General features: G+C 39.3%; 1 protein-coding gene across 4 annotated transcripts in view; it reads right to left on the bottom strand.

Moving 5' to 3' along the window:
• SRPK2 (SRSF protein kinase 2) overlaps window positions 1-14,821 on the bottom strand; it is a 236,880-nt gene that overhangs the window by 178,135 nt on the left and 43,924 nt on the right. The window lies entirely within an intron of this gene.

Raw genomic sequence — 14,821 nt, forward strand, 5'->3', positions numbered from 1 at the left:
AAATTAAAGATATTTCCAGGCAAGTCCATAAATATTTCCTGAATGTAAGAAAAGCTTAACCAAAAAGCCATAGACCAGCATACAGATTATATATCAAAAGTTTTAGGGGAATTTAGGAACTTCTGAATGATAAACTTTCCCAGTAGCAAAACACTTCATTTTATTCAAGCTTATGTCATTAGCACAGTCATTCTGCTAATGTCCTTGGAAATTCAATTCATTAGCACTTTGTTTTAGTTGTATATGTATGTATCAAAGTTTTAGGCAGTATCCTTAACCAACTTAAAGAAATGTAAAACTGCAGAAACATGCCAAAGACCAAAACTTCAAAATAACAGCTGTCCACCTTCTACCAACAGGCCAATCAGAGACAGATGTAGAGAGCTCTGGTTCTATAGCATCCATCCATCCACTAGATCAGAGCTCTAAGCCCAGGCCTCCTGTGAGATGAGCGGTGTGGGACTATGGCAGACCATCTAAAAGGGGCACAAACCACAACCTAGGTCTAGGGCACAGACGTCAGAAAAGAATCGGATGCAGGGTGGCCAGAAAGTCTCATTTTTTCAGAATACAGAAATAAGGAATTTTTATGTGAAATATCTCAAGCTTCCAAGCATTGCCAGGCACATGAACACATTCACAGGTGTGATTCAACCCACAAGCACCATTTTTCACCTCATGACAGTGTTGCTGCTGCGGCTGCTAAGTCTCTGCAGTCATGTCCGACTCTGTGCGACCCCATAGACGGCAGCCCACCAGGCTCCTCTGTCCCTGGGATTCTCCAGCAAGAACACTGGAGTGGGTTGCCATCTCCTTCTCCACACGATAGTGTAGGTCTTATTTATTCATTTAACAGACAGGCATGGTTCCATGGTGCCACCCTTGCACCACATACTCTGCCTAAGCACGGGGACAAGCACTGAGTCTCACTACGTCCTCATTCAGTAGAGGAGAAAGGCACCCAGACAAAACGCCATGAACACTGTGGTCAGAGCAGTAACAGAGCAGGTAGAGGGTATGAAGCAGTGAAAAAAGACTCCTGAGTCTGCAGAAAAATAGTCCAAGAGGTCAGGGAAGTCGTCTTCCCTGGGGCAATTTGACTAGAAGGACTGAGCCAAACAGGAAAAAGGCAGAGAGGACAGGCTGCAGCTTGACTCTTCTGATATAAAGAAATGTAAAGTGTGAGGCTAGGAAAAGAAAGCTGGAACATCTCAGACCTGCTGGGTCCATGAGACCTGCTGGGTCCATGACTCAGACAGGATTCTGGGAGGGGGCTGAAGTGGTGGTGGTGGTTCCTGGGCAGTTAAGCCAACTGAAGTTCAAGGAAGAGGGATGAACTGAACTAAATGCAGGAAGCAGAGAAAACCATGAAGATGGATCATATATCAATGCAAAGAAGGCAGCAAGTCTGAAAAATGTGTTCAGAATTTTAATAATAATGTAGTAAAATGTTATCCCTTCTAATGTATATTAAATGGGAAAAAAATAGAAACCATCACATACAGTGAAAAAAACTTCATGTCACCCATAATCCTACACTAACTGCTATGCATTCTTTCCATCTAGAAATATCCAATGACATTCTTCTGTCCAGTCTTTAATCTACTTACTTTTCCTTTGATTCTAATTTTTATCGGCTTAGACTTCTCCATTTTGTCATATCCATTATAAGTTTTCTCAAAGCTTTTGTGGAATGAAATGGAACATAAAAAAACTAAGTTATGTGTCAGTTTAAAAAGCCAAATCTACCTTTCCACAAACACAATATTTATGTCAACTGCTTCAGCCTTTTCACATAGCACAGGGTAGAAAGAGAAGCACTTTTTATTCTTTTCCACCAGAGAAACCACAAACTAGGAAAGGTTTGGCTGTGTACGTAGTATGACCCTGCCTAACTGTCTTAGTTGACAAAAAACATCTTCCAGAAGTGAGCTATTTTGTGCAAAGAATTATTATCAAGAAGGTGAAAAGACAACCTATAAAATGGGAAAAAATATTTGCAAATCATCTATCTGATAAGGGTCTACCACCCAGAATAACTCCTACAACTCAGCACAAAGACAACCCAATTAAAACACGAGCAACAGACATTTCTGCAAAACAGATATAAAAATGGCCAATGAGCATATGCAAAGATGATTAACATCACTAGTCATTAGAAGAATGCAAATAAAAACTACAGGATATTCCTTCACACCTATTAAGCTATCAAAAATAGGGAAAATAAAAAAAAATAGGGAAGATAAGTGCTATAAAAGATGTGGAGAAAATGGAACTCTTGTACATTGCTGGTGGGAATGTAAAATGGTTTAATCACTATGGAAAAATAGTGTGGCAGTTCCTCAAAAAGTTAAACACAGAATTGTCCCATGACCCAGAAATCCCATTTCTAGCTATACCCCCCCAAAGACCTGAAAACAGCTACTCAAACAAATCTTTGCACATAAATGTTCACAGCAGCACCATTTGCAACAGACAGAAAGTCTGAACAGCCCAAGTCTGCATCAGCAAAGTGTGGTGTGCACACATGCTCAGTCACAAGAAAGAATGGAGTCTGACACAAGCCACAACATGGAACTTTGAGGACATTATGCTAAGTGAAACAGGCCAGTCACAAATAGTCAAATACTGTATGATTCTACCCTGTATCAGATAACTGGAATAATCAAATTCATAGAAACAAAAAGTAGAGTAGTGATTGCCAGTCTGGGGAGAGGGAATGGGGAATTGTTGTTTAACAGGTACAGAGTTTCAGTTTTGCAAGATGAAAATAATTCTAGAGACCGGTTATACAACAAAGTGAATGTACTTAATTGCATACTTTAAAATGGTTAAGATGGAAAATCTTATGTGTATTTTTGCAATGTGTTTTTTCAATTTTTAAAGGAATAAAGTACTAATACATGCCACAAAGTGGATAAACCTTAAAAACACTACCGTAAAAAAAAACACAACACTACCTTAAGTGAAAGAAGCCAGACACAAAGGTCACATATTGCATGATCTGTCCAAAATGGGCAAATCCACAGAGACAGAAAGTAGACTGGCAGTTACCAGAAGCTGAGAGGAGCAACTGCTAATGGGTATGGGTTTCTTTATAGGATGATGAGAATGTTCTGGAATTAGACCATAGTGATGGTGGCACTAGATGAGATACTAAAATCCACTAAATTACACACTTATAATGGATGAATTTTATAGTGAATTACACTTCAATAAGAATCTTTTGTTTAAAGTAAGAAGCTATTCTTTTGAACCTACAGTGCCATATAAAACAATGAAATCAACACTCCACTAGTCAAATGAGACTTTCCCACATTTCCACCTCTGTGAGTTATCAGTTTTAAGTTAACACATTCTCGTCACCTTTTGCTAGAGGGAACAGCAAAGAGCAGGCGGTGTGGGGGCAGCGCTGCCACATGTGCCCGTGGTGCTCCCCGGCGCTAGCAGGTCCACCCACACGCGTGTGTCCACAGCCTAGGACCCGCCCTCACTGACCCAACTGCTGCTCTGTCTTATTCTGTCCAGTGCCACAGACTCCCTGCACTGCTGTTCCTCATCGCCAATGAGTTCTTCTGCCTTGCTATCAATTGTCTTTTTTTATTCTAGCCTGTTACCCCTGTGCTAAAGCCAGAGCCCTAACTACTGCACAGCCCAGACACAACCTCAGCCTTTTTATTTCCACTGGTGCTTGTGCTCAGGAGCTGTTCTAGTTAATGTCAAGTTTAATGAGCGGTGATACTAGGAGAAAGGGTTAAAAAAAGAAAAGCAAGGGAAGTAGTGAGAGAAAGACAAGGGAGTGACATGAAGAAACTGTTTCAAGTTACCACAAAAACAGAATGAAAAGTCCAAACATTAGGAGACACCCTGTTCACCCAGCCAAGGCAAAGCAAAAGCACTCTAAATCTCTAAATGACCCAGGAATATAAAAGGCCAGCTACCAGGTGTCAGGCAGCTCAGAGAGAAGCAACAGAAACAGAAAAGGGAGGGGGAGGTCTGGGAAAAGGCAACCCTAAAGGAAGCAAGTTCTCCCCATCAGACACAGGGGTGTGTGTGTATGCGCGCGTGCATGACACACGGACTTAATCACAGTGACAGCTGAAGACAAGACAAGCAGGAGTCAGGAAGAAAAATCTCAAGTGATAGAGGAGTACACAGTCTATTTCAGAGAGCTTCCAATCGCTGAAAAAATCAAACATTCTCATGTTCCAACCAAGTAAGACTACCACTTGTGTTACTCTAGCCAAGTCAAAGCCTTGCTGCAGCTATACCACTAGGACTATCAAAGTCCTTGCATCTGTATGGCCCTTCACAGTTTGCAAAATTTCTCACGTGCACTTCACAATGACTCCAGGCAAAAGGGAGAGCATCACCACCTTCAACTTCTGGACGGAAGGCCTTCTGACTTTCCTAACCTTGCCATTACATATCACTGTGTGACTCATCCACACGAGTAGGTCCACATACTGAGAATAAATAGAAAACAACCAGAATGGAAGGCGGGAGAAGCAGATGAATGACTATCGAGACTGTAAATAAAGAGCTTAAAAATATGCAACATCTGCAATATACAAAAGAATACATATATGTGTGCAAGTTAAACAACACAATCATAAGGCAAAGATTGGACCCTCAATATAAGAACCAAAACAATACTACTGTAAAAAGCATCCATCGGATTATCCTTCCCAAGATAATTTAAGAGAAGGAGAGTAATACCCGTGGTAGGAATGAAAGTTCAAGAATTCTGGTTTTCTTTTAAATGGGCAAAGTACGAACAAAAAAGGACAGTGAACAGGGGTGAACTTCATCCTTTAGTTTAGCAAGGTTAAAGTAGCTTCCTCAAAATATTTATTGAGCCCTTGTCTACTCATTCAGGTAGATCCATGATACTGATGATGATCTTGCTAAGTTCCCCTACCTTGAAGAGTGAAATCCTTGTTAGAAGTAGCACAGATCCAGGTTTCATACAGTGAATCATGGTACGGATTTTTAAAAGCTCAATGAACAGTGCTTCCACCAAAACGGTAACTTGTTCAAATTTGTAATCGAAGTGTTTTCCCAAAAGAAGATAGTACCATGCCCCTCTCCTTGCCTCTAGTAAATTCTAACAGCCATTACCTCAAGAAAGAAAGTAAAAAAGTTAGTTCTTCAAAGACTACAAAACTTAGACTGTAAATATGGAGGCTTTTACTTTACAGTCAAGAGATTTCTCTCCTGAGGTGTCACTGTAGGACAGGTTGCCATTTTAACTACAGAATTACTTTTACCACATGTAATTAGAGGAATTATTGAGGAATTATGAATAGAAGTACATAGTCTCCCAAATCTTAATAAATCTTAATCCACCTTAAAGCTTTAAACACACATTTCTAAGCTCAATTTTCAACTGCTCTTTCAGGAGACAGTTCCTTCTCTACTCAAAATCATGTAACACACCCCCACTCAATGACTCCATGGTTTGTTTTGGGGTCATAAAAGGCAAGATTCTATCTTACAGACTCCAGGTGCACAACAGCTAAAAACTATTCCGTTCACTGATGCCTAAATCAGTAAATTCTCTCACTAACATGTCACCCTATTTCATATTCTCCAGAGCATTTATCTGAAATTAATTACTCATGGTCACTACTGTATCCCTGGCATATATCTGTTGTGCTGATCAGCAACAGGTTAGTTAACTCTACTCCCCAGGAACCTTCAGTGAGCCTCCCCTCTCTTCTAGGCATCTCAGAACATCCAGCTCAACTCCACAGACTGTATGTAGCCTGTGGAAAGCAACAGCAGAGGTCAGAGCAAGCAGAAAGCAGAGCCTTGTCTCTTATCAGCTGTGGTCAAGGATCTCCTGCTGGCCACAGATGGAGCAGTTTATGCATTAATAAATATGGTAATACACAAACATACTTAAACCTACTGATTTAATCATTTTAGTCCTAGTAAACTAGAAAGAAGAAACTAGTAAAATCAACTATTTCAAAAATGCTAAGTAATACTAAAGAATCAAGCATGTATATTTACTTGCCTATACCAACTGTACATGATGTATCCAAAGAGTTGAAATGAGCATACTTTTCTTTACAAAATATTCCAGGAAATAAATAAAAGAAAAAATGACAAAACTACAACATCAGCATTTTGTAACACCTAATGAATTAATAGATGTGTCAATTGGTCATCAGTGGCTGACAACATCATAAAAGGAGGTATAATCAGACATCACACACACTGAAAAATTCAAATATTGTGGGGGTGGGGAGGCACAGAGTAGTGAGTCAAAAGAATATGTTTCTTGAACTCTTATTTTTTAAGACAGAAAAAAACATCCAAATCGAAAGACAAGCAAAGTAAAAATATTGGGAATTTACAAATGAAAAAAACAGAAATAGCTAATAAAGAAGGAAAGTTTGGCCTCATTTACAATCAAACAAATGCAAATTTAAATAATTAATGACTTATTTGTTTTAATGGCACTGTCCAGAATTCATGGGAGTTAACAATGACTTGTGAGCCCATCAACAGAAGAATGGATAAAGATGCGGTCCATATATACAATGGAATCTTAATCATAAAAAGAATGAAATAAAGCCATTTGCAACAACATGGATGGACCTAGAGACTGTCACACTGAGTGAAGTCAGACAGAAATATATGATATCGCTTACATGCAGAATCTAAAAAAAAGAAAAAAGATACAAATGAACTTATTTACAAAACAGAAGCAGACTTAAGAGACTAATTCATGGCTCACCAGCGGGGAGAACGTGGGGAAGAGAAGCTGGGAAGTTTGAGACTGCTGTGTACACAGTTATTTAAAATGCATAACCAAGGAAGACCTGCTGTATAGCACAGGGAACTCTGCTCAATATTATGTAACAACCTGAATGGGAAAAGAATTGAAAAAGAATAGATACATGTGTATGTAGAACTGAATCACTGCTGCACAACTCAAACTTACACAACACTGGTGTCAATAGACTACACTCCAACATTAAGAGTTAAATTTTTTTTTTTTGACCTGTGAAAGTATAAACTTTAGAAACGCCTTCCAAAGATCAATATGAAAATAAATTTCAAAATATATATTTTTAATGATCCAGTAATTTGAAATCTAGAAGTTAGTACTCCAGAAACAATATGCTGCTTATTAAAGCATTGATTATAATAGCAAAAATGGGGAGATGAAAAAGTCCAATATTGGGAACATTAAATAAACTGTTCAACTTTAGTAAAACTTCACTAAATAATCATTCTCACAAAGAATATTTTGAAAAAAGAGAATATGCTTAGAATATATTGTTAACCATAAAAGACTCATAACAAGATGGTATGATAGGTATATTAATTTTCTATTAAACAATTTATAAAGGAGACTAGAAAAATCAACGCCAAAATATGATTAATCTCTAAATATTGAGGTTAACTATTTTTTTTCCCTTTTATACTCTTGCAAGTTTGTTTTTGCTTTTTTGCAATGAACATGTATTAGTTTCACATTTGGAAAAATAACACAACACACATATTGTTAGATAAAATGACTAAAAGGATTTTAATAACAATAACTATAAACTAGTTTTCAGACCCTAGAGGAAGTAAAGAGTTTCAGACCCTGGGCAACTCATAGTAGCTCTGTGGGCGTGCTGTTTCAGAGATAAAATTCAGAAGCTGAACTAGATGAGCAGTTTTCCAGCTGTGAAATCATGCATGTGAAGTGTTTCAGTACCTGGACCAGAATGAACATTCAGTCCATGTTAAATTAATGCTGTTTATTAACCAATGGCTCGCAGTAGCAACAAACAGAACCTGCCAAACAAGCAGAATTTCAGACCCACAACTCTCATTTCAATCATCTGCCTTTTATTTTTAAAAATTAAGACTCCTAGATACAATTTCTATTCAAGAAAAGATTTTACTGGTCTAAAACCACTTGATCAGATAACGCCTACAGTTTGGTAGTATTATGACATTCCAAACACTACGCATCTGTGTTCTCATCCCTATGGCAAGTCTAGAAACATTCTTGATGATCACACAAATAAAACTCCATTTCAATTGTGTTTGCGTGATTCTAATATACTGTACTGTAATTCCGAGACCCTTTCATTATTTTCCTCCTAATCTGTGTTCAAATTATAGACATTGCTTACCAAAAGTTTCCTGAAATTACTTCCTAGCTGATATCCTGAAACTTGCTGCCTTTGTACACAAAGCAAAAATAAAATGGCATCTTTCTGGTAATGTTTAAAAAGGTGTCTCTTAACTTGAAGCAAAAGGGCTCTTTAAGCAACGAAATCTACCTCTCAAATAACTTTTCTGAAAGAACTAGAAGGCAGCATTACCTGCGTAGTCTACTAATCAAGACACTCTGAAGAATTCGGTAAAGCACAATACTCACTTGTACAACTTTCCCATCATGTTAAGTCCTTCAAGAGCAAACCAGTATAAATAACTCTGAAACCCAGAGAACTGACCAGATAAACTATGTTTTCGACTTTTAGCTTTGGCAGTATTTCATTCCTTGCCTTTATTCCAATCTTACGAATGAGATCAAAATAGGTATAACTTGTTTCCATGAGCATCTTTCTAATTAAGATTCCTATTATTCTTAACAGCAAAAGGTTAATGACGAGATAAGAAACTGGTACAAGGATAGGGGAACAGATAACTTGACCTTCTCATTAGACTCTTCCTCATTCCAGGATCCATGACATCCATCTGGAGACATGTTTGGCTTAGGAAAGAGCATAAGGACTTCGATTTCACCCAGAATTTAGTTTCAGCTCGTTAGTCATTACGTACTAGTTTTATGACATTGGTCAAGCTATTTAACCTCTCAGGATCTGGTAACCTCACCTGCAAATAAGTGACAATAATATCTAGAATTACAGGGCAGTCAAGAGTCTTAAATAAGAATGATTAACAGCTTTTTAAGAAATCTCCACACTGTTCTCCACAGTGGCTGTACTAGTTTGCATTGGGATGGGGAGAGAGGTGGGAGGGGGATCAGGATGGGGAACACATGTAAGTCCATGACTGATTCATGTCAATGTATGGCAAAAACCACTACAATACTGTAATTAGCCTCCAACTAATAAAAATAAATGAAAAAAAAAAAATAAAGAATGAATAACAGCAAAGCTGTAAGGATTTGTTTCCCCCTCTTCCTCAGTGGCTCAGAAGGAAAGAATCTGTCAATGGCAGAAGCCTGCAGTTCGACCCCTGGGTAGGGAAGATCCCTTGGAGAAAGGAATGGTAAATCACTCCGGTATTCTAACCTGGGAAACCCCATGAACAGAAGAGCCTGGAGGGCTACAATCCAAGAGCTGGACAAGACTGAGTGATTAAACAACAACTTCTCCATTATACCTGAAAATTCAACTCTGATTTATCTCGTTTTTCTGGGAAAAAGAACTGCCATAGCAATTCAATAGTGGGAATGTCCATCCATTCCAGCAATTCTCAAAGTACAGTTCACAAATCCCAAGAAATCCACAATATCGAAACCATAACAATACCAAGATACTACCTTTTTCGCTACTGACATTTGCAACTGACAATGTAAAAACCATGGTTAAAAGCAGATACCACAGCACCAACCAAGGCAGTGACCCCAAAATGCACTAAGAGTCACTGTATTCTTTACTGACAAGGATTGCAGTTAAGGCAATGCCAGTTTCACTTAAGGGTGTTAATGAAAGAGTAAAACATTAATTTTACTAAACCTCAATGCTGAGTACCTAGTCTGTCTGATAAAATAGAAAGCACTTGCACTGCATCAATGCATTTTTCAAAATAAAAAATATTTGGCAGTTGTTTTACATTTGGGCAGAAACAGTCCCTTTTCCTGGGACCTTTCTCACCTGACTGACAGACAAGCAATGGTTATCCAAACATGGGCACCTGGCGTGTTGCTGCTGCTGCTGTTTACTTGCCCAGTGCTGTTTGACTCTTCTCAGCCCCATGGACTGCGGCATGCCAGACTTTCCTGTCCCTCGCCAACTCCGAGTTTGCTCAAATTCATGTCCACTGAATTGAATTGGTGATATCATCCAACCATCTCATCCTCTGCTGCCCTCTTCTCCTCCTGTCTTCCATCTTTTCCAGCATCAGGGTCTTTTCCATTGAGTTGGCTCTTCCCATCAAGTGGCTAAAGTATTGGAGCTTCAACATCAGTCCTTCCAATGAGTATTTAGGGTTGATTTCCTTTAAGATTGACTGGTTTGATATCTTTGTGGTCCAAGGGACTCTCAAGAGTCTTCTACAATACCACAGTTCAAAAGCATCAATTCTTCAGTGCTCTGCCTTCCTTAGTGCTCTGCCTTCTTTATGGTCCAGCTCTCACATACATGCATGACTACTGGAAAGACCATAGCCTTGACTACTCAGACCTTTGATGAATGTGTAGAGAAATCCTCATATATTGCTGGAAGAAATATCACATAGCATACCCTCTGGGGGAGAAAGCCCAGGGTTCCTCATAAAATTAAACACAGAATCACAGTATGCTATCCCAACAACTCCACCGAGGTGTATAACCAAAAGAAGTGAAAAGCCGCACCCAGACATACACACACATTAGCAGCAGCACTGTCTGCAACAGTCAGAGGTGGGAACAACCCAAATGCCCACCAACGGATGAGCGGGTAAGCAAACCGTGGCACAGACAAGCAGTGGGACACTGTTCAGTAACAAAAAGGAATGAAGGACTCATTCAAGCTACAATGGGATGAGCCTTAGAAATGTTAAGCAAAGTGAAAGCAGCCAGACCCAAAGGTCACATATTTTATGATTCTACTACATAAAACATCCAGAATAGGTAAATTCATAGAGAAAAATTGCAGACTAGTGGTCGCCTTGGGGGTGGGTAACAACTGCTTAACAGCTACAGGATTTCTTCGGGGAATGATGAAACGTTTTGGAACCAGAAAGACCTGGTGGCTGCACAACTCTGTCAATGTACCAACTGCCACTATTCATCTTAAAATGGTGAATGTTCTGTGATGTTCACCTCAATGGTTTTTAAAGCCTGCACAGATATCTCATTTGCTAGTCCTGTATCTTCACCTCAGTCAGAAATACTGCCCCCAGCTCAGTGGTCTCCTCTCAACACCTTTAGAGACCCTGGCTCACACCAGAGATGCAGGTGGACAGAAGAGGGAAAAAAAAGAGGGGGGGGGGGTGGGTCAAAAAGAACTATGAAAAGACATAGTAAAAATGTACATTTACAAAAATGTTGAAATTTTGCACCAGGGCAAAAACACCAGAGTACACATCAAAATTTCCTTGTGTGTGCATGCACAGTCATTCAGTCATGTCTGACTCTTTGTGCCCCATGAACTAAGCCCACCAGGTTCCTCTAGTCGTGGAATTTTTCCGGCAATAATACTGGAGTGGGTTACCATTTCCTCCTCCAGGGGATCTATTCAACCCAGGTATCAAACCCACATCTCCCGCATCGGCAGGTAGATTTTTTACCACTGTTTCCCAACTGGGAAGCCCAAAACTTCTTTAATAAAATTCAAAAACAAAAGAAAGTGAAAGATCAGCAAAAACATCAGAAAATTCAGGCATCAAATGACTTCCTCCTGAGTTTCAAACTTCAAACCACAAGGCAGAACTACACAAAAATTTCTCTGAAACACCCATATTTCATATTTGAGACACACCAGAAAGTTAGTAACTTTTTGTAAGGACTGATCTTATTAATGCAAATAAAATATTGCTGGCACTATACAGAATGTTAAGAACAATAAAATCTTTCTTCAAATTTAGTTACTAAGTAACTTTGGACTAAAGTGTAGAAGATGCTACATACTAACACAACAGAGGGAACCAGTGTTTCTTGCATTTCCAGTGACTATTTCAAGAAGAACAAAGAAGAAATAGTACATTAACTTCCAAGAGGTAAAAATACATTATGCATAGTATTATATAAATATTATTTTTTATCTTTAATACTATTGTAGTGATTTGAGAACATATCACTTCATTCACACCCTTCCACAGTGCAGTCAAGCTAACTGGCTGAAAATTTTACCTATAAAAGCTTTTTTCAAAAATGCCAACTCAAGTTTGCACAATAGAGACAAATTTTTGAAAATATTCAAATGTCTTTCCTTAAAAGCACTCTGACCAAATGATTCATAGCTGGGGGAAAAAAAAATGAATGTACAGTGGGAATAAGCAAAGCTGATACACTCTCTGGGGAGGAATGCTACTGACAATTAACGGATGCATTGATAAGGCATCATGCCTGGAGTTTCCCACTAATTTTCACTTAATACCCAGTAATCCTATAATTCCTATTGTAAAGTCCACCATGTACACTGAAGTAAGTACATTGGGAGGTTAACTGATGGTATTCATCAGTAACAATCACTTAGAAGTGGTTTCCTTCAAGCAAGACTTCTATGAATCCCAACTGCATTTTCTCTCAAAGGGCAGCTCTCAAGATCCCTATATGTATTAATTTAACAATTAGGTAATACATGTCTTTATCCGAGTCAATGATAAAAATATTTAACAAAATGGTTTCAAAGAGAAAATATTTCACTTCATCACTAACAAGCTCTTTGAAAATTAAAGTGAAGTCTCTAAGTCATGTCTGATTCTTTGCGACCCCATGGACTGTGACTCACCAGGCTCCTCCATCCATGGGATTTTCCAGGCAAGAGTACTGGAACGGACTTCCATTTCCTTCTCCAGGGGATCTTCCCAAACCAGGGATTGAACCCGGGTCTCCCTCTTTACAGTTTGACCCATGCAGGCTTAACAAGCTCTTTGGAAGTCAGCAATTAATCCATTATCAAGACCTCTCATGGCTAAAGTAGCCTAATGGTCCCACTGTAAACATTCTATACTATGCTATCCACATGAAGTAACAAAGAACCAGAAATGTCAAGACAGAAGTTAAGTTCACACACCATTCTCAGTGGGTAAGCTAAGACTAGAAATCAGTTGCTTTCACAAACCCTATTAAGAAAAAAAAAAAAAGAATTCTTGTATTATTTAATGGCATCTTTTTCTAGATCCTCACACCTTGAAGAAAACTAAGCAAACACAGACACACACACAAGAAAAAACTAAGAAGCTATCCTTGACTCTTATCCAAATCCAGTTAGCTCTACCTTTAAAAGAAGTCTGCAATCTGACCATTCTCACCTCCTCCACTGAAATCACCTGCCCACTCCGCTGTCACAATCTGCCCAGACTAGACTGCAGCAGTCTCCTCCCTGATTTTCACACTTTCACTCCTGTCACTCTACAGTCCACATCCTACACAGTAACCAGAGTGACATTACTGGGTTTTGGTTTTCTTTTCTCTTTTTCAGTTTTGAAACAACAAAATTGCACTAAAGTACAGTACAAAGAAATGTTTTCCCCAAACCACCTCAGAGGTAGTTGCCAATGTTGATGTTCCATCATACTCAAATACTAAGAACAAGGATGGTCTATGTAACTACAATAAAACCATCAAGATCAGAAAATTAAGACTGACAGACTACTATGACTTAATGCTCACACTCCACCCCAGGCCACCCCTTATACATGGGGGAGGCAATGGTTGGACTCCCCATCCAGTCTGCTCTCCCTTAACACCCTATCCTAACCTTGGCTGAGCTGTGGCATCCCACATCAGGCCATCAGGTAGGAGAAATCCTGTCTTTACCCTGCTTGGCCTCTGACTCTCGTGACAGCTGTCAGGCCCTCCCAGCACGGACACTCTGTTCCAGGCCCCCCTCCTCATCCCAATTGGGGCCAAATAAGCTGCTCAGGCTTCCCAGGTGGTGCTAGTGGTATAGAATCTGCCTGCCAATGCAAGAGAAGTAAGAGACACAGGTTCAATCCCTGGGTTGGGAAGATTCCCTGGAGAAGGAAATGGCAACCCACTCCACTATTTTTGCCTGGAGAATCCTAGGGACAAGAGGATCCTGGTGGGCTATACAGAACATGGGGTCGCAGAGTTGGACACAAATGAAGCAACTCAGCACACACAAGCTGCTCAGGGGCCACAAGAGCCTCCCATATCCCCTCCTCACACTGCGAGTACCTACGTTGCCTTGCATTACCTAATGGCTTTAGGACAAAAAATTGCTGAGGAGAAAGGGGAAAGGGAGATTTATCACTTTTAAATGGACTTAGGTTATTTCACTCCATTGCTCAAAATCCTCCAACAGATTTTTAATCTCAGAATAAAGTCCAAACTCTTCTTCTTGGTCCACTAGGCCCTATAAATCTGTCCCCTACCTTCCTACATCACTTGATCTAATCTATTCTTGCTGGCCTTTATTCTGCCTTTCAAATATAGTAAACTCTTTCTTACCTCAGGTCTTTACACTGAACATTCTATCTCTTTGAAAAGCTCCTCCACTTCCCAAATCCACAAGGTCTTGCTTCAAACATCATTTCCAGAGGCAGTTTCCCAGTTTCTTCCTCATCCACCATCCCCACAATCCCTACCTATCCCCTTCCCTTTCTTCACAGCACTTATGACTGATACTATATCACATCAATTTATAACCCACAAGGACAGAACAATTTCTGTTTACTGTTGTATCCTCAAACACCTAGAATATAGCAGACACTGAATATCTGCATGATGCCTGAATTCTTCAAGAACACATCTTAATGACATAAACTAATCAATCATAATGCCATCTTACATCTATATGATATGTGAAGATATTAGAAATGGCTGTGTAATTTTAAGATACTGACACTACATGGTGCTTTAAAGTATGCTATTATTTACAGTAATTCTGAGCAGTATCTGTGTTAAGCTTCTCTTTTTCACAAACAAGGCTCAGAAAAGTGTAATGACCTG

This window comes from Muntiacus reevesi, chromosome 6 (genome assembly GCF_963930625.1).
Source record: "Muntiacus reevesi chromosome 6, mMunRee1.1, whole genome shotgun sequence".
Classification (NCBI taxonomy): domain Eukaryota; kingdom Metazoa; phylum Chordata; class Mammalia; order Artiodactyla; family Cervidae; genus Muntiacus; species Muntiacus reevesi.